A 23922-nucleotide genomic window follows, 5' to 3' on the forward strand; every position below is an offset into this window, starting at 1 on the left:
GAGCTTAAAAGTTCCATTTTTTAAAAGCAGATACATACTTTGACATCTGCACGTTGATACAAAATCATTTTACCTTCCCATGTTAGAATTTGAAACTATTTTTCACACTGCACCAAAGAAAAATCTGTCTACAGTACAGGTAGGATCCAGTAGATCCTAAACTTATGATTATAGATGTATGTATCTTAAACTTTTTAAACACTCAAGCTATGAGTGGCCTTGCAAATTGGAGTCTCCTAGAAAGGAAGTACAGCAACAGACGGGTTTCAGAGCCTTCCTCATAGTCACATCCATAGTTGGTGGCAGAATTAGATCTTGTACCCAGGTTTCTATCATCTTAGTGCCCTTTCACTGTTATCATACCATCTGCTAGACTGTTTCTACCAGGGGCTAAAGTAGTTTGCCATGTGGTAGAAGACAACAGTCACCAGTCCTCTCCACACAGATTATAACTGAGTTATCACCATTCAACTGATGAGCCCCAGGCACATCTCTGTAGAGTGGATAAGTTTACCTTCCTTCCCGGTCTGCACAGATGATAATGCCTCTTGGCATTCTGTATTGCCTTTGTTTTATGCCAGTGACAGAATGAAGACAAGACCTTTATAGGAAGGTTATTTGCATTGCTCCTACCAGCAGAATCTTTCTGTGGAATCAGTGTGGTCTAGTAAAAAAACTCCAGGGTGTAAAGTCACAGAGGGAGTCTCACTTCTCGGGTATGTGACTTAAGACAAATTATTCAACTTCCCTGGCTCCCAGTTCTGTCAACTGTCAACAAGAGAAAAATCAGACCTGTTCCTCTTATCTCTCAGGTCCACTGTGGGGTTATGTGAGATAATATGTGTGGAGTACCTTGAAAAGAGAACATCTGTACAACTATGAGGTCACTGTAATATCATAAAATCAACACAATAATTACTGAGGGTCTACTATTTACATGCACAGTATTGACTCAGGGCATTCCAAGGAGCAAAGGACTCAGCTGTTTTCTGGAGCTGGAGTCTAACTGAGACAGACATAGCTGAATGGAAAGAAAGCCAGCCTTACAAAGCTGGCGATAACTGTAGTGTATGAACTTCATGGTGAGAGGGAGAGGGAGAGGGAGAGGGAGAGGGGAGAGGGAGAGGGAGAGGGAGAGAGATCATGGCAGAAAGGCCAAAGAAGGATTCCTAGAGAAAAATGAATTTAAACTATACTTTAGGGTGAAATTGGCAGGATAGGGGAAGCAAGCTAGGGAGAAGTATATTCTCAGATGGGATGATAGGACACGTAGAGACTGAAATCCTCATCTGTTCCAGAGGCCTACTCTTCAGGACACAGAGAGACAAGTTAGTGACAACTTTCCTAGCATCCCAGCTGGGATGTGCTGAAAGATAAGCAAGCATGTCTCTAATGAAACCAAGGCAGATGCTAAAAATGAATTTATACTATACTTTAGGGTGAAATTGTTGCTAGTACCTTGAAATTTGTCTGATGTTAGTCATGACCTTGACCAGGGCATACCTCCTGGCTTTTCAGTGTCATGATTTTTTTATTAGATGTTTTCTTCATTTACATTTCCTAGTTTCCTCTCTGAAAATCCCCTATACCCTTCCCCCTCCCCCTGTTCCCCAACCCACCCACTCCTGCTTCCTGACCCTGGCATTCCCCTATACTGGGGCCTAGAATCTTCGCAAGACCAAGGGCCTCTCCTCCCACTGATGGCTGACTAGGCCAGCCTCTGCAACCACCAAACCTAGACACTATTGCATATACCAACAAGATTTTGCTGACAGGACCCTGATATAGCTGTCGCCTGTGAGGCTATGCCAGTGCCTGGCAAATACAGAAATGGATGCTCACAGTGATCTATTGGATGGAACACAGGGTCCCCAATGAAGGAGCTACAGAAAGTACCCAAAGAGCTGAAGGAGTCTGCAGCCCTATAGGAGGAACAACAATATGAACTAACCAGTACGCCCAGAGCTCCTGTCTCTCGCTGCATATGCAGTAGTGTCATGATCTTTAAGATAGGAATTTTAATAGTACCAACTTCAGAGGACTATCATAGCAACTAAATATCTTAATCAAGTAAAGTGTTTATCACAGTTCTAATACTCTGTAGCACTCAGCTGATATCAGCTACTATAATTATTATCATCAGCTGAGAAGTAATGTGCCATAGTTGCATGATAAGTGAAAGAAATTGAGAAAAATTTAAAAAGGCATCTCAAATCTAACTACTTAGCATTTTAATTTCTTGTTATCAGTTTTGAGGCCAGTTTTAAAAGTGAGATTTCTTTTTTTTTATTTAACTTAAACTTTATCTTTTTACTAGCACATGATTGTTTGTTGAAATAAGAGTAGACAATAGCATGGCTCTGGGAGGCAGTCTATCGGACCTTTACTGAGCATCTGTGTCTATCGGACCTTTACTGAGCTGTGGTTCTTGTCAGTGTGCTAGAAGCCGAGAAACACACACACACACACACACACACACACACACACACACATACACCAGACACGAGAACTACATGTCTACATGTAAAGAACTTACAGAACCATAGAGAGAGGACATCAAATGAACTAGCAAAATGGACATCAAATGAATTATCTAAATGCGTATTGTGTTATATTGATTAAAGTGGTTGGAACTGTGTGTATATGTGTGTGTCACTGTGTGTTTCTGTGTGTGTGTGTATATATAAACTTGTGCAACATAGAATTTAAACAAGTGGCCAGGAAAAGCTCACTGAGTAGGTGATCTGAATTGAGCCTTGAAGGAAGTGAGAGAGTGAACTGTGAGGCATCTCAAGGGAAATGTAAGAAGAAAAACACATGAAGGGAGGAAACATAAGGGGAAAGGAAATTAGACAGGTCACTGAGACCAGATGTTGTCGTTTTGGTTTTTGGTTGTTGTTGTTTTGTTTTTATTGTTTTTAGTTAAGTTCGGAGAGTTCTTTGCAGGGAGGTGAAAAGAAAGGTGGAAGCTCCTTTGAACTTGAGTTGACCGATCTCGGTCATCAGCTCCTCCTCTGTGGTGGTTTACTCCTCAGGAGGCCTGGAACAATGATAAATGAGACAGAAGTCAAACAAGTCCCACAAAGCTGCCCTTCACACCCTGTGGACTGCACAGTATGGGCTCATTGTATAGTAGGGGGTACACAGAAAGGAACACTGACAGTGACTCAGGAAAAGACCTGGAGTCCCTCGGAGCCAAAGGCCTTATTAGGAGAGTTCTGCCACTGACATCAGTTCATGCCAGTGAACCCTCTTACCTTATCAGTCTTCCAAGCCTCCAGCAGGACCTTCTCTAGGTCAGAACAACTATCTGACAAGATTAGCTGTTCTCCCTGCCTGTTTGTCACCACTGGATGTCAGTGACCCTTTCAGCCCCGTAACCTAAAACAAGGACCTATCTGTAGGAAAGCAGTAGAGATTTGGCATTTGTTGGCTAGTAAGTACCCTGTATATTATCACCCTCCTGCTTCATAGGACCCAAGTCTCGGGCAAACCCTCTCCTACTATGAACTTCTGTTTCTTCTTGGGAGGTGTTAAACATCTTTTCAGTGATCCTCTAAGAATGTGATGTTTAGAATTGAATAGGAGACCCTATAAAGGAATATTGGAGACTACAGGAAAACAATCATGTTTAGCAGCATCCAGAACTGGTACTTTAATTAATATACCTACCTCAAAATGGTACTCTGAGACTTTACCAACTAAATAATCTACCTTCGTTCAACTGCTATCTTGAGTTACGTATGTGGCTCAACTCAAACTTTTACATCTTTCTTGATTGCTTGGTCAGTTGGTATGTGACCTGCTTCTGAGACACTGTCCCTGCTTCCAGTGTCACAAAATGGATTATTAAGGTTTTTGTTGAGTAGTTTTTTTTTGTCTTATTTAAATTTCACCTTTTAAAATTTTAGCCCAGTACACCAGCCCATCTGAGTTCACTTTGCATCTCAATTTTGTTCTTCAACCTCTTTGATCCTCTGCCAGCTTTGAGTCATCTTCAGACGTGGTAAGTACATTTTATATATCTCGTAAATTATTAACGACATTGGAAAAGCCCCGGGGCCCTCCTCTGGAGGCCTTTCTACTGGTTGCCACCTATGCTGTGGGTAATGTTCTTTAATCAATTGCCACTCCATTGGGCTATGTTATAGTCTGGTTAATACGTTATTGTTTTTTCATTCATGAGAAAGCCATGAAATAAAATGACCAAATGCATTACTGAATCAAACATATGAGCACTGACAAAGTGTTATAATAAACAGGATGTATAAGGATAATTGAAGATGGAGACTTTGCTTGTTTGCCTTGCTACAATGGAAATATGAGTATTTGCTTCCTAATTATAAAAGTACCATGGGTTTGTTACAAAGGTCAATAGTGTGTACTGAAGGTGGATCTACGTGGCATGTTGGCACTCTGCTAGATATATCTGGCCAGTTTGTGAATTTATAAACAGCTCTAGGATTTGAGATCATACCCTAGAGAATGTTTCATGTCCTGCTTTATCCCCACCCACCACTTAAACATCTTTCTTGTCAGAGTGTACAGTTTTACTTCATTTCCAAAATATAGTGTTCATGTTTTGTGTCACCAAGCTCATATTGCTGGGCATTTAGATCGCTGGCATGAATCCTATTACACGTACTATGATGAGACTAACTTTCTTGCTTGGCTTGATGAGTTGTACTAGGATTCTTTCTCTTGTATTTTTTTTTTTTGCATTTTTTCAAATATTTTCTCCTCCTGCTAAATGTCCAAGGGTCACTTCTACCCAAGAGAGAACAAATAAGATTGAATAGCTATCATTTACTGAATTATTGTGAGCCAAATTACTACTCATCAGGGTTTGAGTTAGACAGTGTATTCTTTGCTGTAACTTGGAATGGGGTTAAGAATCTTTTTAATATTTTTATTCTTTCATTGAGAATTTGAAACAATGTATCTTGATCATTCCACAACTTCTCACAGATTCACCCTTACTTCCCTACTTCCCTAACTTGATGTTTATCTCTCTCTTTTTTTCTGTATATTTTTTTCATTTTCAAATATCCATCAAATCCAGTTTGTGTTGGCCAACTACTCTGACATCTCATACTCTGAATAAACTATTAAAGGACACTGACCTTCCCTCTCTCCCAGAAGCCACCAAATGACAACAGCTCTCCTGCCATGGTGGGAATCTCATGTCTACTTCTCCTTTATGTTGGAATTTTGTTTGGCTTGAATTATACAGGCCTTGTGCTTTCTGATCATGAGTTGTGATTTTATATGTGTATCTGCCCTGCTGTGTGCAGGAAACACTGCTTACTTGAAGTAATCCACCAGCGCACCATACCGCCACCATAATCTCTGTAGCCTCTCTTCTGCTAACTTGCCCTGAGCTTTGAGAGTAGACGTTTACTATGGATGTCCCATTCCAAAGTCTTTTACTCTATGATATAAGAAGAAATTTCTTTCATGGGTATTGAGTAATGGAGGGTTTTTTGTTTTTTGTTTTTAAATCAAGCACTTCAGGATGAAGATTTGAGTGGCAAACAATTTTGATAGGCTACAGGTCCTAACTGGCCCTGGTATGAGTAGTACCAGTGGTACGATTAGGAACACCAAAAGCCACAAGTGTCTTTAATCATTATTCCCCATTATATATCCTCAATGCCAACCAAGTGGAGCCATCTTCTAGCTCCTTCATGGTGCCCTTCTTTGTATAGCCATGTGTGTACTCTGTCTGTTCACTGTATACATGCATTTTCTAGACAAGGTAGTAGCCATCTGCTGTGAATTCTTATAACTCTTTAAGATCACTCATGTTTGACTATCTGAACTTCAACTTCCTTGTCCTATAACTCGGAATAAATCATTTATTGTATCTGGCTGTATTTATCCTCATCTGTAGAATGAACATTTACCTAGGTGGTATATATCAAAGCACCTTGCTTAATGACTAGCTGATTCAAAGCATTTAGGGAATTTTAGTCATGATTTTTGTCATCATCATCATGGGATCATATCCCCTACACCATTGAATTGTGATGGAGACAAAACAGGAACATGGGCAAAGCCCATGTTAAAGCTCAGCATAGGAAGAGTGCCAAACAAAAGATAGAAGTTACCGAGTTTTGTTTATATCTCCCTTTGGATAGTTAACTTGTTTTCTCTTCTGTCACTTCTATGCATGTTCATGTCTTAATCTCCCAGAAAGCAGAAAAGAATCAGGACTGAAGATTAGTGAAGTTCTTAAAAGTTCATATAAGGAAACGCTACTATGACTTAAAAAAAAATCCCTTTCAGATTAGATCATTTGATAGGTAGATGGATCCGTTTCCATTACCTGACCTACTAGGGCAGCCTGGGAAAATTGGGGCATAGAGACTCCAGCCTCTAAAGCCACTAATCACAGAATTAGCTAGGTCATGAAATATTTTAAAAAATTTCTAGAAAGATTTCCTCAAAACTACGGGCCTTGTATGTGAGTTTCTCTGAGCAGAGATGGCTGTACTCCACTCATGTAGATAACAGGGAACAAACACCCTTAGCCATTAGCCTAGTTCAGGCTCTTAGAGTACCAAAGCAGGCTCCTGAGTTCCTTCTGTGTTCACTGATGCCTTTATGCAACACAGTAAATCAGATCATATCCTCCTCAAAAATCTTCTCACAGCTCTCATCTCATGAAGTAAGTTTTGTTTTTGTTTTTGTTTTTTTAATACTTGGCACAGTTTATCGAGCCCAGCATAATGTAGTTCCTATGCACCTTTTTTAATCTCATCTTGCCCCACTCTTCTTTCCTGCTTTGTACCACCCACAATAACCTTCTGTTCTGAGAATATGCCAAACTCAATTGCACTCCAATGCTTTCACTTTTATTCTGACCCTCTGCCAGGAACTAGACCTCCTCCTGGCCCTCAAATTGTGTATGCTTTATTTATTTTCTCTTCCAAGTTTCCACATTAATGACCCCATGTCAACAAAAGATGAAGTCTTCCTCATGTGATTTATTTTCAGTAGGTTTTCATGTTTTCAGTTCGGTTCAATTCATTGGCTCTAAGGTTTGCTTCACACTGAGAATCACTTAGAGAACATTAAAAATAAGACAATGGCCAGGCCCTTCTAGACCAAGTAAGGCAGAATTTTTGATGTTGAATTCTAGGCATCTGCAAATACTTCCTACTGTGATTTGAACAACCAGCCAAAGTTGATGGCCTCCATTCTGGTCAATCAGTCTGTTTCTTTTCTACTTAGTGCTTGAATCAGGCTACAATTAACTTGTTTGTTCCATCCACTTAATCAGTAAATATTTATTGAGTACATACTGCTTGCCAAGGATTACTGGAAACACAGGGAGTAAAACAGTGAACACAAATGAATACAAATCCCAAACTTCATAAAATAACAATTCCAATAAGGAAGGCAGACAATAAGCAAGATCAGTCAGGCAATTGGTGTTTGTTTGTGATGTTACTGACTGAATCAGTAAGACATACTGTGGAATATGTATGTAAAATTCTACACCGAAAGTTTGTATCTTCCCATAGATTCATAAATTAAAGTACAAAGCCACAATGTGGTGTAATTTAAGAGATGGAATTTGGGGAAATAATTATGTTTAGATGGGGCAATGAGAATGGGGCCTTGGTCTGTGGGATTAGTGCTCTTCTAAAAACTGCTGACTCTACAGAGATTTCTCCTTCCCACTTTCTCTGATCTGGGTGAGGATACACATGTGAGTCATCAAGGTATGGAAGCTGCTTATAGGCCAAGAGAAAAGGTTTCAAAAGGAGCTAGAAGTTGTCTGCATCTAGATCTTGGATTTTATACCCCTGAGAACTCTGATAAATGTACTTCTATTTATGATGTCTAACCCATGATCTTTTACTATGGTATCTTGAATTGACTAAAATATATAGCATGTTAGATTACAACTTCTAAAAAGAAAACTAAAAGAAAAGAAAAGAAGAGAAAAGAAAAGAAAGAGAGAGAGAGAGAGAAGACAGTTTTGTTGGACATATAAGTGTAGAGTCCTTGGCCTAGTCAGGAAGATATTGAATAAAGACCTGAAGGAAGTGAGAAACATAGATTGGCATTTACCAGAAGGCAGCACATTTAAACCAAGGAAAGCTTGTGTACATGTACTGAAATTGAATCCTGATGTAACTGGGGGGATAGCATAGGGATAATGTGCATATAGTTGAGAATAAGGATAAACATAGTAGGAGATATCTTCAGAGAGTTGGAGTGATGCTGAGATAATTGAGGCTTTTAAGTTCACTGGAACACCTTTGGCTTTTACTAAGAAGTGAAAATCATCCAACAGAGAGTAGCTGTCTTATTTATATTTCTACTGCTGTGATAAAACACGATGGCCATAAAAAAAAAAAACCAACTTGTGGAGGAAAGGGTTTATTTCATCTTATAACTTATAGTCCATCATTTAAGGGATACTGGAATAGGAACTCAAAGGCAGAACCTAGAGGCAATAACTGAAGCAGAGGCTGTAGAAGAATGCTGCTTACTGGTTTGTTCTTCATGAATATCTCAGCCTGCTTTCTTATACCATACAGGACTGCCTGCCCAGGGGTAGCATCTCAGTGTACTAGACCCTAGTGAGCTGGGCCTACAACCTATGGTTATTATTATTCAAGAAAATGAACCAAAGGCTTGCCCATGGTGACAATCTTGTGGAAGCATCTTTTCAGTTGAGGTGTCTTCTTCCCAAATGACTCTAGCTTGTGCCAAGTTGACAACGCACTAGCTAGCATAGTAGCATAATTTGATGTGGAATTGAATTGGCTCACTCTCTTCTTTATTGAGAATAGACAGAACAAAGGAGGTGGAACCATCTGGAAAGCTAATGTAGACAAGAGATGATGGTGCCTTGTAGTAGGATTGTACTGATGTTACAATAGAAATTGCTGTAGCTTGTGCAGTTTGGGTCCTGGAACCCTGACTAGAGGTGGCAAAGGAAATCAAGAAAGGACAGGTACACAGACACACATACCATGAAGCTGAGATCAGGTAAGATTCTCCTATCATTATGTCATCAAGTTGGAACCTCATCATGTTTATTAGGATAGCACAGGGGGAGGAGTTAGCTGGCTCAGTAGGTCACCTCTGTAGGTTATGAATCTCAGGCTGTAAACATCCAGGAGAAAGAAGCTACAGTTGCTAATCTTTGCACACAGCAATTAGTCATTCATAATCCCATATACTTGATTCTGTGGGTAGAGCTTTGCCTACTCCTCTTGAAGCTGGCCCATATAGGTAATGGCCATGTCAGTTGTCTCATGTCCTTGACAGGCTATGCCCATGTCAAAATATACATTCAGTCAGGACTTCACTTCCTCAAAGATTCTTCCCATCTCAAAATAAAGGATATGAAAACCAATGAGAAATGGTATAATTGTATTATGGGAGGTAGAGTGCCCAGAATGTGGTGTTAAGACTACATTGAGCATGGGACAAAGTACACAGCCAAAGAAAGAAAATAAAAATAAATAAGAGAAGAAGGAGACTAGCAGAGAAAAATGTAATTAAGAGAAAATGGAGTAGCCATTAACTGAGCTAATGACACTGAAGATATCACAGTTTTGGCAAGGACTAAGAATTAAGCATAGCATTTTGTTATATGGGAGCCACTGTTAAACTTGTTCTGAGTAGTGATTACAGGGCATTCAAGCGATAAAGGAAAGAAATAATTTGGAGACAATGGAACAAAGTAAACTTTTTCTTGGTAACATTTCTGTAATCAAATACCTGTAAAGAAACAATTTAAAGGAAGAATGGTTTATTTTTGCTTACAATTTGAGGGTATGCTATAGTTCATCATGGTGATGAAGGAGACAGAGACAGCTGGTGACATTGCATCTGAAACAAAGAAGAGAATACTTAGGAAGTTGGGCCAGTCTACAAAACTTCTAGATTTTTCTCCCAACAAGGCTCCATCCCCTAGAGATTCTGCAACCTTATATAACAGTGTTACCAGCTGGGCCCAAGTATTCATACACATGAGCCTGGGGATGACATTTCTTGTTCAAACAACAGTATCTACCCCTGGACCCCATAAGCTTAAGTGTCATATCATAAAAAAATACTAATTCTAAGTTTAAAATTTCCCAGTTTTGTTATCAAGCCCAGCATTGTATTGTCTGAAAGTCAAGGTAGTCTCTTACCTGTGAGCCCCAATAACACCAAAAAACAAATTACACATTTCCAATATACAATATTACATAGTTAACATTTCCATTCCAAAGCTAGAGACAATATGTACAGAACTCATTGAACATGGAGAAGTCTAGCTGATTCATTTACTGTTGATGACTACTGTTCATGATACTGGGAACTACTCTACATACTACCAAAGTAGAAAGCTAAACATTAACCCTATGTTCTGCAATGGTGACCTTCTTATAAGACATGCAGGTGGAATAGTGCCACAAAAATTGTGGTAGGAACTCACCATTAGCTGATTGAAATTAAGGCACATTCCATGTGATGGGACCCATCCCCAATACTGCCTGGGTGGTCAAGAACCTGAAACTGAATAGTCTGTGGTCTTAGGGAAAACAAGAGACTACTGTTCTCCTAAGAGAACACAGCAATAAATTGACTCCTAATGACATTCTGCAAAACTCATAGAATGGTATATTTCTCAGCCATTATCAGAGAAGCTGCCTCCAGTAGTAAATGGGAAGAAGTACAGAGACACATCTGGAAAATGTGCAGAGAATGAATGACCTTGGAATACTCCATCCTAAAGGGGATGTCTCCACCAAATATCTCAGGGCTCTGCAAATTCTGTAGAAGAGGTGGCAAAAAAGAATTTAAGAGCCAGCTGAGATGAAAAACACCAAGGGAATAAGTACTAATCACAGAAGGACTGATGATCTCACAGAAACTGTGGCAGCATGCACAGTGCCTGCACAGGTCTAAGCTAGATAGGGTTCCATACTTAGAAGGGAAATAGACACAATCCCCCATTTGTGACCCAGAAGCTGTCTCCAATGGGTAACTACTCACAAAGGAAAAATTAGTTTTCTACAATGTAGTTTCACTATCTATGCGAACCACACTTAAGGGCAGTCTTCATGATTGGCAATAGATGGCCAACACACACACACACACACACACACACACACACACACACACACACACAAACCTAAGGGCATCTTTTTTCTTTTTTTCTTACAATGTATTTTCTTGGCTATATTTTTCCTTACAGATCCTTTTCTTATATATTGTACCTTTTTATTTTGTTTTTATGGTTTTCCTGTATATACAAACATGTGTGTCTCAGTGTCAGCATGTGTTTCTTGTGCCTTTTCTTTGGCTCGTTTTTTTCTGTTTGTTTGCTTGTTTCTTCTGTCCTATTGTGGTTTGTTTGTTTTTATTTTACCTTATTATTATTTTTAGAGACTTGTTTATATTCTAAGGAGAAAGAGAGAGAGAGAAAAAGAAAGGTTGTTGTTTTGCTGGGTGGGTAATGGGGAAAACCTGGGAGGAGATGGGGGCAGGTAAACTATAATTAGTATATATTTTGTAAAACAAAATTATGTTCTATTTTAAATAAAAAGGAGAAATGAGGACGTAACAAGGAAAGATTAACCAAAAGCAAGACTGAAGCCCAACAGCATAAACACAGAATTCAACAGACCCATGCCTTGCCTATGGGGCTCATGAAGGACTCATCTTGCTTCCAAAGGTCTTAAGTAGCCCCACCCTTCTACATCTATTTCCTGTAGCATACAGTCTTTATCTTGGACTGGCTTCACTACATGCATGTAGCTTTCTTTGACAGATGTCCCCAAGTTCTCATAACCAATGATTGGAGCCTGTCTTACAACTTAGACTTCATTTTGAAAACTCAAGGTAAGGGCCTGGAGAGATAGCTCAGCAATTAATAGCAGTTGTTGCTCTTCTAGAGGACTGATTCTATTTCTAGCACCAACATAGTGGTTCACAACTATCTATAATTCTAGTTCCTGGGAATCTAATGCCCTCTTGACTTCTTCAGGCACCAAGCTTGCATGTGGTACACATAAATACATGCAGGAAAAATACACGTGAAATAAAATGAATAAGACTAATTTTTTTTAAAAAAATGTTTTGTGCAATGGCCTATCAGAGATCCATTGAAAGGTTTCCAATTCCTTGGCCACATATTAGCTGACCAAGCTCTCTGGAACTTTTGAACAAGACTTCATAACTCAACCAATCTTGCATTTCTATGTCTGAAAAATTAGTAACATGTGGATGATGCTGTCAAGTTCTGTTGCCAGACTGGAATACAGTTTGGTACCCTTGAACCACAGCTATATATAGCAATCTCTGTATGCCTTGATGGCTGAATCTGCAAAATCACTTTCTTACGCCGTTGTTTTTGGACACACAAAAAAAATCTTCTGTCACTTCTCAGTTGAGGCAGTCTTCTTTTACAAATTAGAGATAAGATGCTTCGGTTCTTGCCCTTAGAGCATCTTTCCTATTGTGCCGGTACAGAATATGAGATTTCTCTTTAATGGTAGGCACTAGCATTTTTAACTATTACAATCTTTTACTTGGCCATAAGCTTTCTTCTGTTCTTTTTCTTGCCAAAATGTTTATTGCTTTGAATCTGTCTACTCCATTTGCTATTCTCCTTTACTGTATAATAAACCTCCTGCAGCCTGAATGCTATCCTAACTTGAAATAATCTTCCACAAAGGACACCATTTTGTCATGATATTAAGCTCATTATTTTAAAATTCATTGTCAGCCAGGTTTTGTAAGACAAGGGCCAAATGAAACCAGGTTGTTTGCCAGAATATAATATGAATCTCAGTTTTCAAAACCTCATGTACCATGTTTCTACTGTCTTCATTTCTTTGTCCTTTCAGAGTACTACTAAAACAGTCCACTAATTTATAGCACTCTAGGACATTTCTAGTCCAGTGTTTCTTCAAACTCTTGTTCATTCATCCTACAGACAAGTTTCACCAGTCTATGAACTAACTACTTGGTCAGTTTTGTCACAGTAAAGGCTCTATTTTCCAGTACTAGTTTTCTGTATTACTTGCTTTTCTCTTTGCTTTGACAAAATATCTGACAAGAATCAACTTAAGAAAGAAAAGGTTTATTTTTGGCCCATAGATCAGGGGAACTACAGTTCATCATGGTTGAGAAAGATGTAGTGGAAAATGTTCTTAGAAGCTGGCTGCATTGCATCTGAAATCAGGAAACTGAATCAACAGGAAATGGGATCTGGCTAAGAAGCCTCAAGGCCCACCTATACTGAACAACTTCCTCTAGTAAGGATCCACCTCCTAAAGGCTCTGCAACCTTCCCAAATGGTGCCACAAACATACAGTCCTATGGGGGACATTTCATAGTCAATCCGCAACAACATCACTTAGTGTAGCAAAAGAAAATTGGTGGCAGCTCTGGGGAGGATTTTATTAACTATTTTTTTATGGGATTAAATAATAATCTATTGAGATCCAGCTTCCCATGTAAGAATTTAAGCTTGTTAAAGATAGGAACAAATTATACACCTCAGATACCTTCCATAGCACCTTAAAGCACATTAGGCACTCAATACATTTTTTCACTTATATTCCACTAATTGCTCCACTCCCAGTCACCTTCTGCTACATCTTTTTCCTCACCCCTCCCCTTCTCCTTTGAGTGAGTAGGGACCCTCCCCCCAGTATCTTTCCACCCTGCCACATCAAGTCTCTACAAGGCTCATATTCTCCCACTGAGGCCATACAAGCCAGTTCAGCTAGAAGAACATATCCCATGGACAAGCAACAGCAAAGAAAGTGAATAATTAAGGGTGAAGAAATGAGTTCATGAGAGCAGGTGGCAAAACCTCCAGTAGGAATATATGAGACTGAGGAGATGGCTTAGTGGTAAAGAGCACTGGGTGCTCTTCTAGAGGTCCTGAGATCAATCCCCAGCAACCACATGGTGGATCATAACCATATATAGTGTGATCCAATGGCCTCTCCTGGCATGTAGGTATACATACAGATAGGGCACTCATACATAATAAAAAAGAATACTGTGGCAGATGAGTTGGGTACATGGTGCCTTTCATTTCCGTCATTGTTATATTCTTGATGTACCAAACTTGTTACAGAGCAATGTAACATGAGAGTTGATGGGCATGAAAATGATGGCCTCTCTTTGTCCAAAAGGAATGGTGTATTCATTGTATGTACTCATTCATTCCTAGGGTCAGACAGGCTGTTAAACTTTAAGAACTGGGTGAGGTCAGGAATCTGCCAAGCAAGAAAACTCTTTGTATTAGCACAGTTTGCTGGGTTTTGTCTGTGTGTGGTGCAGGGTATGGGTGATTTACATGCCACATTGGCATCCCAGACTGTCCGTTTGCTGGAGTGTAGTTAATAAGTTTATCACATAACTCTGTCCAAAGAGCAGCTACATAAAAGACTACAAAGGGAAAGCCATGGTCATGCTGTCACCTGATGCCTTGGCACTTGATTCATCTTAGTTGCTGTGCTGTACAATCTTCAACAGTGTAAGGTGACAAGTTGACCCAATGAGGATGTCCCATGGTGCCTATGACTCAGTTATTTCTGGAAATATGGAATGGCTCAGTGCCCAGCTGGCACAGAGGAAATGCTCACTAACATTGGAATGAATGGGCCCCTTGGGATTTTTGTGACACATGCATACAGAAAGAAAGCTTCGTTTCTATGCCTTACCCATCATCTCATTCCATATTCAAATGAATCTCTGTACTAGGGCACAGCTAGCAATATGATAATTCCCTGAGCTTAAGAGACAAAGGAAATACAGTTATTTAGCAGAAACTGAAGACACGCTTCTGTCCACTATCTTCTTTTACAAGTATCTTGCATTCTCTTAGAAGGTATTTCAATCAGCATTAACTTAGTACCTGATTTGGACCACATCCTGTGTTTTTCCTAATGCTGCAACTATAATACTAAAATACTATCCCTATTAATAAAGCAATTCTAATAAAATTGATATTGACATGTATTGAGCTCCTACTATGGGCTAATCTCTAAGCTAAGAGCTTTGCATGCATTATTATATTTTTCTCCATAGGGACAATCAAAACAAAACTAGATCCTAAAGAATAAAACCTACCTGTTTACTTGGTATTGTAATTGTCTTCAATGAATAAGATCATTCAGTCTACAAATGGATTGAGTTGAGATTCAAGCCCATTTTATCTCACTAAAGAATCATAGTTTAACCCATCCCATAAACAACCACCAACCCCAGACACTATTGCATTTGCCAGCAAGATTTTGCTGACAGGACCCTGATATAGCTATCTTTAGTGAGGCTATGCCAGTGCCTGGCAAAAACAGAAGTAGATGCTCACAGTCATCTATTGGATGGAACACAGGGCTCCCAATGAAGGAGCTAGAGAAAATATCAAAGGAGCTAAAGGGATCTGCAACCCTATAGGAGGAACAACAATATGAACTAACCAGTTCCCCCCAGAGCTGTGTCTCTAGGTTCATATGTAGCAGAGGATGGCCTAGTCGGACATCAATGGGAGGAGAAGACCTTGGTCCTGCGAAGATCATATGCCGCAGTACAGGGGAATACCAGGGCCAGGAAGCGGGAGTGGGTGGGTTGGGGATCAGGGCAGTGGGGAGGATATAGGGGACTTTTGGAGAGGAAACTAGGGAAAAAGATAACATTTGAAATGTAAATGAAGAAAATATCTAATAAAAATATAAATAAATAAACAAGGCCAAAAACAGAATCATAGTTTATATATTTTTTAAATAATAACATCAGTTTCTTTGTAAACTGCAAATTGGAAAGTATTTTTCTGCCTAGAAACTTAATACCACATTTCAAATAAAATCCAACTTACTTTTTGGACTATCAATGCCTTGTACAATCTACTCTTTGCCCTACTCTTCCAGCCTTTTCTCATTTTTTCCCTCTTTACTCTCTGCGGACTTGATTCCATAGCAGCTACTATGTGCTGCTTTAACTGAAGGTAATAGGCTGGCTTGGCTACTTACCACTTCTCTTGGAAAAAAAAACTGTCCCATTCTGAAACAATTACCCAATGCTGTCATACTTGCAGAAGGTAAGGATGTTCTGTAATTGTCAGTACCAGTGTTCCAGGGATGCTTGATGGTCTAGCTTCACATTCTCCTACTCTCGCTTATAATGTAAGATCCAAGGAAGTTTACTGCATCCCAGATTCTGTCCAGCAACAAGAGTCATATAATGCTCAGAAGTCAGTATGGACCCCCATCCTCATTTGTCAATGTGATGGCAGGGATGGGAGCATAATATGTCTAAGACAGTAGAGAAGCAATGAACCAATGATCAATATCTCATTCTAGTTCTCCTCCTCTATAGCTGGGGAATATTAGACAAAATTTTCCCCTTTCCAGTAGCTTCGATTTCCTTATCCGTCAACGAGAACAATTCCCCCTTCCTCTAAGAGGTTGCTTTGAATATACAAGGAAACAGAATGTAAGTTTGTAAATCACAAATTCAGGCAAAATAGTAATGCTTACTGTGACCATTTCAACTACTGCCCTAAGCTCCTTACAAGTACTATTGCCACCAATCCTTAGAAAAACCCAGTGGTAATAGTATTTCCATTTCTACGAATAGGAAAAATTAGTCAACAAGATTATTAATTGGTTTCTTCACCATTTCCCAGCTGGGAACAATGTCTGAATAAGATTTACCATCCCTTCCCCCAAATTCAGTAGATGGAGTATCACAATGAATGGGAGACAAATGCGAATGACAAAAGGGTGTGGCACACTTAGCCTGTATGAGAAACCTTGAGAGAACAGGGTCAGTTTGCCTCTTTCTTGTTGTGAAGGTAAACTAAAGCAACCAGCCACAGGGGAAGTAAGAAAGGAACCGAAAATAGAAAGCCCCATGCTGTCCTCTATTTCCAGCAGTCACAAATGACAGAAATACGAAAGGAAAGAAAGAGCAGGGGAGTGAAATGGCTGAAGTGTTGAATCCCTGTCCAATTTGTAGTGAGTAAATAGATCATTATTAAGCACCATAGCAAATGTCTGAATCTCTGGTGCTTTATTTCTCTCCAAGCATGGAGCTGTAATTACTGATGAATGTGCCACTGGCACCTCGGCATGTGACATCATCTTGATTCTGCAGAATACAAAAATCATGAAAACTGTAATCGGCAGATAAAGAATTGAGCTGAATTTTCTTGGACTAATAGGGTGGATTCATAAAAAATTCAGAACATTTTTGTGTGTGCTTGGCTTATATTTATTATCAAAATTCCTTGAGTTATTCCGTTAGCATCACTGAATGTCTGGGACCTGGCAATGCATGTACTCTACAGTACGAACACAATGATATTGCAAAGAATGCAGATGTTCCGCCTAAAGTTAAACCTGCAAAAGTTAAACCACATACTACTAATAGAGTTTCCTGGAGCTTTTTTTTTCTACTTACCATGAAGCCAGTCCATAGTATTGGAGGGTTATAGAGAGTGATGGTGTTTTAGGAACTCATCATCCAGTCTACATGAGAGAGCTCATTTTGTTTTTACAGTTTGCAAATACTGGATAAGAAGGTTCAGTGAGTAGCCTTGTGAGAAGCATCACTATTGTCACTATGTGCTATCTGGGTATATAAGAAAATGGATTGATACACAAAGTTTTCTAATTCTGTACTCATATAATGGTATAGAGGCATCCCTTATTCTATTTTTTTGAAACAATAGTTACTGTTACTGTTTTTGAGTACTTCCTTGGTGCTATACACTTTGGAAAACACCTTGTACATATTATCTTATGGAGTATACCCAATAACCCATTTAATAGATATTATTTTCTCTATTAAAATGTTGAGTCAGGCTCAAAGATGTTAAAGTAACTCATCAGGAAAGTGGCTATGAAAATTAGGATTATACAAGAGAGATGGGATCTTGTATTCGATTTTGGTTTTGTTTTAGTTTAGGAAGGCAAGCTTTCATTGTGTTGCACAGATAGGATTTAAGGTCTCTCAGTCTTATTTTCATCTTTATAGTTCTAGGCTTAGAGATATGTGTGACATTGCTTCCAGCTAGATTCTAGGATTCAGTATCTTTATGTGTGCTTTGGAGTATATTTTAAACAGGGTAGAAATACAAGGCATATGTATCTTGGAAAGGCAGATTTCATCTCAAAGAGGGATGGTACAAATGATTCTCTTTGGTCTATATGCATAGAAGTGGCCATAGAGTGAAATACACAAGCTATTGACACAGATCCAGCTTGAATAATCCTTGGTGAGTGTAGGTTCTTGGACTTTATTATTATTATTATTATTATTATTATTATTATTACTATTACTATTATTATTATTATTAGATTTTTTTTCATTTACATTTCAAATGCTATCCTGAAAGTTCCCTATACTGTCCCCCCGCCCTGCTCCCCATCCCACCCACTCCAACTTCTTGGTCCTGGAATTCCCCTGTACTGGGGCATATGATCTTCGCAGGACCAAGGGCCTCTCCTCCCATTGATGGCCAACTAGGCCATCCTCTGCTACATATGCAACTAGAGACACAGCTCTGGGGGGTACTGTTTAGTTCACATTGTTAATCCTCCTATAGGGTCGCAGACCCCTTTAGCTCCATGATTACTTTCTCTAGCTCCTTCATTAGGGGCCCTGTGTTCCATCCAATAGATGACTGTGAGCATCCACTTCTGTATTTGCCAGGCACTGGCATAGCCTCTCAAGAGATAGCTATATCAGGGTCCCTGTCAGCAAAATCTTGCTGGCATATGCAATAGTGTCTGGGTTTGGTGGTTGTATATGGGATGGATCCCTGGGTGGGGCAGTCTCTGGATGGTCCTTTCTTCTGTCTCAGCTCCTAATTTTAGCCAAAAACTGGAAAGAACTCAGATGTCCCTCAACAGAGGAATGGATATAGAAAATGTGGTACATTTACACAATGGAGTACTACTCAGCTATTAAAAACAATACATTTATGAAATTCTTAGGCAAATGGATGGAATTGGAGGATATCATCCTGAGTGAGGTAACCCAATCACAAAAAAAAACCCACACATGATATGCACTCACTGATAAGTGGATATTAGCCTAGAAACTTGAATATCCAAGATACAATTTGCAAAACACATGAAACTCAAAAAGAAGGAAGACCAAAGTGTGGATACTTCGTTCCTTCTTAGAATGGGGAACAAAATACCCATGGAGGGAGTTACAGAGACAAGGTTCTTGGACTTCTAAGGAAGCACTAAGGGGATATATAATTTTCCAATGTGAAAGGCTGTGCCAGGGAGAGCAACGGTCATTTAATCCTAACTTGTATAGCTACTCAGATTAGCAATCATCAGCTTCACCTCATCTTTTTGCCTTGGAGGCAAATAGAGACTTTTCCATGTCACCCACTTCTCTGGGCTCAACACTTTCACGAAACTCTGTTCTGCAAACCCCAAATACAAAGCTTGGCTTCTTCTTCTGTACCACCTCTAGAGGCTCTCCCAATTCCATGAGCAATAGAAAGGAAAAAATAATAGCTCTTTGTGAGTGAAGGTGTTGCCAGGAATAGCCATTCTGAGTGTGGCCCAGGGACTTGCAGATCAAAATCACCCTAGACTCACTACCGGAACCAGTAATGTGTGCCTTGCCACATCCTCTAGGTGATCCTGATGTAGATTTACATTTGGAAATCACTGTCTAGACTGACAAGCAGAGCTCTGAATGCTGCAGACATCAATATGCACATGGCTCATCAACTCTCAGCCCCAGCACAAAGCATAGATCGTCTCATAGCGAAGGAGTTGGAAAAGGACTGCAGCCTTGAGCTAGTCCTGCAGAGCAATGTCACCTTCAAATACACATGGCACTGATGGATAAGTATACAGAGATTTGGAGCTAGGGTGTCGTCAGTTCTTGTTAATCTGTACCTGCATAAGGAAATGTTGCTTTGCAAGCTCAGCAGCTGCCCAGAGGCATGCCAGCTACTCCATGGAAGGTGTAGTCCTTGATGGTAAGGGTACTGCACCCTGGAACTCTGAGTTGTGAAGAGAATTATAGAAAAGCGACTCCATTGCCTACCTCATGCATGGCACTCTCTTGGCGTCAGCATTACAAGGCTACTGTTGTGGTATGGTCAGGTTTCTTTTAGAAGAGTAGAAGTGGCAAGTAACAAGAGGAAATGCATATAGAAGTTGCTATGGTAATGCAAAGCTAGCATACATATATTATACTGGAGTCAATGCTAAGAAAACGCAAAGCTGAGAGAAATGAGGTTTCACTATGCGAGATCAGGAAAGTGTTCATGGAGGAGGCACCAGTTGAAATAGATGAAGTTTCTGGATGTGGAATTTGAAAAATAGTAAATAGTGTTGCTTCTGATGAAGAGAGTATCATGACCCAAAAATATGGAGGCATGAAAGTGCAGGGGGAAACGCTCATAAAGCTATTCTGGCAGGTGAAGTTTGAGGGACACATTCTGAGCTTTAGATGCTACCGCCAGACTTTTCTTGGGAAACTGGCTTTAAGTATGTTATTTAACATTGATTGGTCTCTGTCTTGCTACATTGAAATTAGGCGCTACACAGAATATTTTACTTGGTAGTAAGACCGAGTAAAGGAGCTGGTGACATGACCTAGCTTCTGCAGGTCTGGCACACAGCACACTCTGGCACATGTAGAGCCAGATTTTATATGCTAGCAAGTGTGGTGCTTTGCTTGAAATAGTGGGAGTGGGACCTGAAGTGGGAGAGCCAATCCTTGACACTAGATTGTGGAGTGGGCCTTAAGTGCTAAAGTAAACATTTGGGGCTTTTATTCTGAAGGCATAGACTATGTGTGGTTAAAGAATGGATCGGAGCCAAGTCAGAGCAGAGAGAACAAGCTTAGGAGCTACTACATTTTAGCTATGTCAGTGGCAGAAAGGTGATATTAGAGAGAAAGAGACAGGGGAGAGAGAGATGGAGGACAGAGGGAAAGAGGGAAAGAGGGAGAGGAAGAATACTCCGTGTAATGCTGATTTTACGTTTTCTGACCCTCAATGAATGCATAAAAACAATCCAGTAAGAGAACAGTGAAAAATAAAAATTGGAGGAAAAAAATTAACAAATATGATAGGTCTAATGAAAGACAACCCCTAAGTTAGTCTAAGTTAAACTCTGAGGGAAAAAGAAAACCAACAGATCCTCTGAAAATATTTCCTGAGGCTGGCCTTTTTGTAAGACAATTTGGGGCATGAGCAATTCACACATACACACACACACACACTTGATAAACTGAAGCACATTCTGTCTTGCTGGCAGCCACTAAATCTGTAATAACACAAGGAGTCCTCCAATGAAAGAGATGATTAGAGATTCTAATAGCAATGCACACTGGGTCCTAATTAAGGTATTTTCTAATGCCTGCCTAGGAATATAAGTGCCCTCCATTTGGACTTTGATGATAACTAGAGGATTCTTTAGTTCCTAATCAGGGTATACAAAATTCAAAACGTTCTCAAGTCTTGGGCCAGAGGGAATGATCTCATTTGGCACATTATTGAGTTTCTGGGAGGAGGAAAGACATGAACTGCTCACAAATATTTTGTCATTGGCTAACTGCGAAACTGCATTTGTTGAAGCAATCCAATGTAGGAAGCTGGTTCCCTGGAATAGTAAAGATTATCAATACCTACTCAAAGTAACCCAACGTGTCCAACATTGACTAAGCAAATTTGAAGCAAAGCGATCTCCTTTCTGTTTTCCCCCTTGCTTCCAGAGGATATAAACACACACATGACCGAATGTGTACCCTGATGACAGAGCCTTTTCAAAGAAAGCATGTTTTCTTTGGCTGCCATGAAACATATGTTTGGGTGGGAGATAGTGCACAAGGCAAAAGCTGTAATGCTGGTATGATGCCTGAGAAACGGTTTCATGTTTACCAGAATAAATATTCTAAGTTCTGTGCCAGTCCCCTCTAAGATCTATCAGGCTTCCCTTTATCCACTTAGGGCTGAGAACAGAATACATAGCTGGCTGTAGTTAGACTAACCAGTTAGATTGACCCCAATTCTTTCCAGAAATTCAAAAAGCCTGCTGGCTCTTGGGATTAGCTGACTGGTATTTTAATCGATCCCCATCTGTATATAACCTCCGTGTCCAGTACAGCCTGAGTCTGCTACATCTGCTCACCTCAGCAGCTTGTTTTTCAAGCCAAGGTCATTTGGGAACGGTCTGGTTATGAGAACAGACTTGTCCAATGCTAGAGAAACTTTGCAGAAAGCCTGAGGAGAAATTTGCCATTCACGGTATTTGATTTGCTAGATTCCTCATGTTCTTTCCTGAACATTTGATCTGATCTTTGGCAAGGGTATGTGATGCAGCCAAGTGGTTAGGGTCAGCTTTGTGGATAACTCAACATAGACTACACATCACATTTATTTTTCATAAGAAGAATGTGTTAAGTAGCTGTGAGGAAAATATTGGGTTGGAAAAAAAAAGAAGAAGTTTTTGTTTTCAGAGACAGGTGGAATCTGAGGGCAGTCAGGGAAGGCCCAGATAACTTCAGAGGCAGTTAGTGATGTTAGAACTCAGCCTAAGGGGAACATGGAGGTCTAGGCAAATTATTCTTGGGACTTACCCTGCTTATAGAATTTCCTGCCTGTGTGATGCATAGAGTTCACAGAAAAACATTCTACAGTACAGAATTCAGTTCTTTTTTAAAAATATTTTTATTAGGTATTTTCCTCATTTACATTTCCAATGCTATCCCAAAAGTCCCCCATACCCTCCCCCACCCCCCACAGAATTCAGTTCTTATCCTCAGCTGTGCATCATAGCCTACTGGAGAGATTTAGAATATGTGCACACTCCCTCCCCTCAGACATTTTGTCCTTCCTTTAAAGGTATATAAAATTACAAATGCTGGTGAGGATACAGAGAAAGGGAAACTCTTATACACTGTTGGTGGGAATGTAAATTAGCATAGCCATTACAGAAAACATTGTGGGGGTTCCTTAAAAGAAACCTGAAAATAGAACTGCCATATGGTCCAGCTATACCACCACTGAACATATATCCCAAGACAAAGACATCTGCACGCCCATGTTTATTGCAGCACTATTTATAATAACCATGATATAGAATTGGCCAAGGTGTGCTTCATTGGATAAATGGAAACAATGTAGTACACACACACACACACACACACACACACACACACACACACACACAGCACTCAGAGAGAGAGAGAGAAAAAAAGAGAGGGAGGAGAGGGAGAGACAGAGACAGAGACAGAGAGACAGAGAGAGGGAGGGAGGCTATGTGTTGATATGAAAGAGATGTTCCTAATAATCTCAGGTATTTGAATACTTGTTCCTTAGTTCGTGGCACCACTTGGAGAGGCCTAAATGTGTGGTCCTATTGGAGGAGATAGTACACTGGAGGTGGGTTCTGAGGGTTTAAAGACCAGCACCGTTTCTAGTTACTGCCTCTGTTTTGTGCTTGAGGTTCAAAATGTGAACCCACAGCTTCTATTCCTGCAGGCAGGTCTACTACTTGCTGCCATCCTTCCTTGATGTAACAGAATCATATTCCTCTACAACCATAAACAAAATAAGCCTTTTCTTCTATAAATGGTTATGGTTATTGTATTTTATCACATCAATAGAGAAGTGACTAGTGTTCCCTATTATCTCTAAGCATATAGATGGGACTAGATGACACACCATTTAACCGAATGAGAGTTTATGTCTTAATTGGCATGGGCTTGAGCTACATTAGTTCCTGCAAGCTCCTTTGGTTGAAAACAAAATCCCCAGAAGTGACATTAGCAAACCAGCTAAAATTTGACAACTTAATGAGGACTATATATTAGCAAATATTATTGTGACCAATTTAAAAAAAATCCTGAACGTGCTAACCTGTGATGTAGTTATATAAGATGTGCTTTGTAAACACTTGG

At 39.8% G+C, this 23922-nt stretch overlaps 1 protein-coding gene across 8 annotated transcripts in view; it reads left to right on the forward strand.

Annotated features, from left to right (window-relative positions):
• Positions 1–23922, forward strand: part of Pak3 (p21 (RAC1) activated kinase 3) — a 279431-nt gene that overhangs the window by 40983 nt on the left and 214526 nt on the right. For 2 of the 8 annotated variants that reach the window (XM_017318418.2, XM_011247790.3), the window contains exon 2: positions 3912–4006. The exons of 5 other annotated variants lie outside the window; for them this stretch is intronic. The gene's annotated coding sequence lies outside the window, so the exon portion shown is untranslated. Of the gene's footprint in view, positions 1–3911; positions 4007–23922 lie in introns of those variants that run through there. One more of the 8 variants, NM_008778.3, reaches the window with a different exon arrangement.

The sequence above is a fragment of the Mus musculus genome, chromosome X (assembly GCF_000001635.26).
Source record: "Mus musculus strain C57BL/6J chromosome X, GRCm38.p6 C57BL/6J".
NCBI lineage: Eukaryota > Metazoa > Chordata > Mammalia > Rodentia > Muridae > Mus > Mus musculus.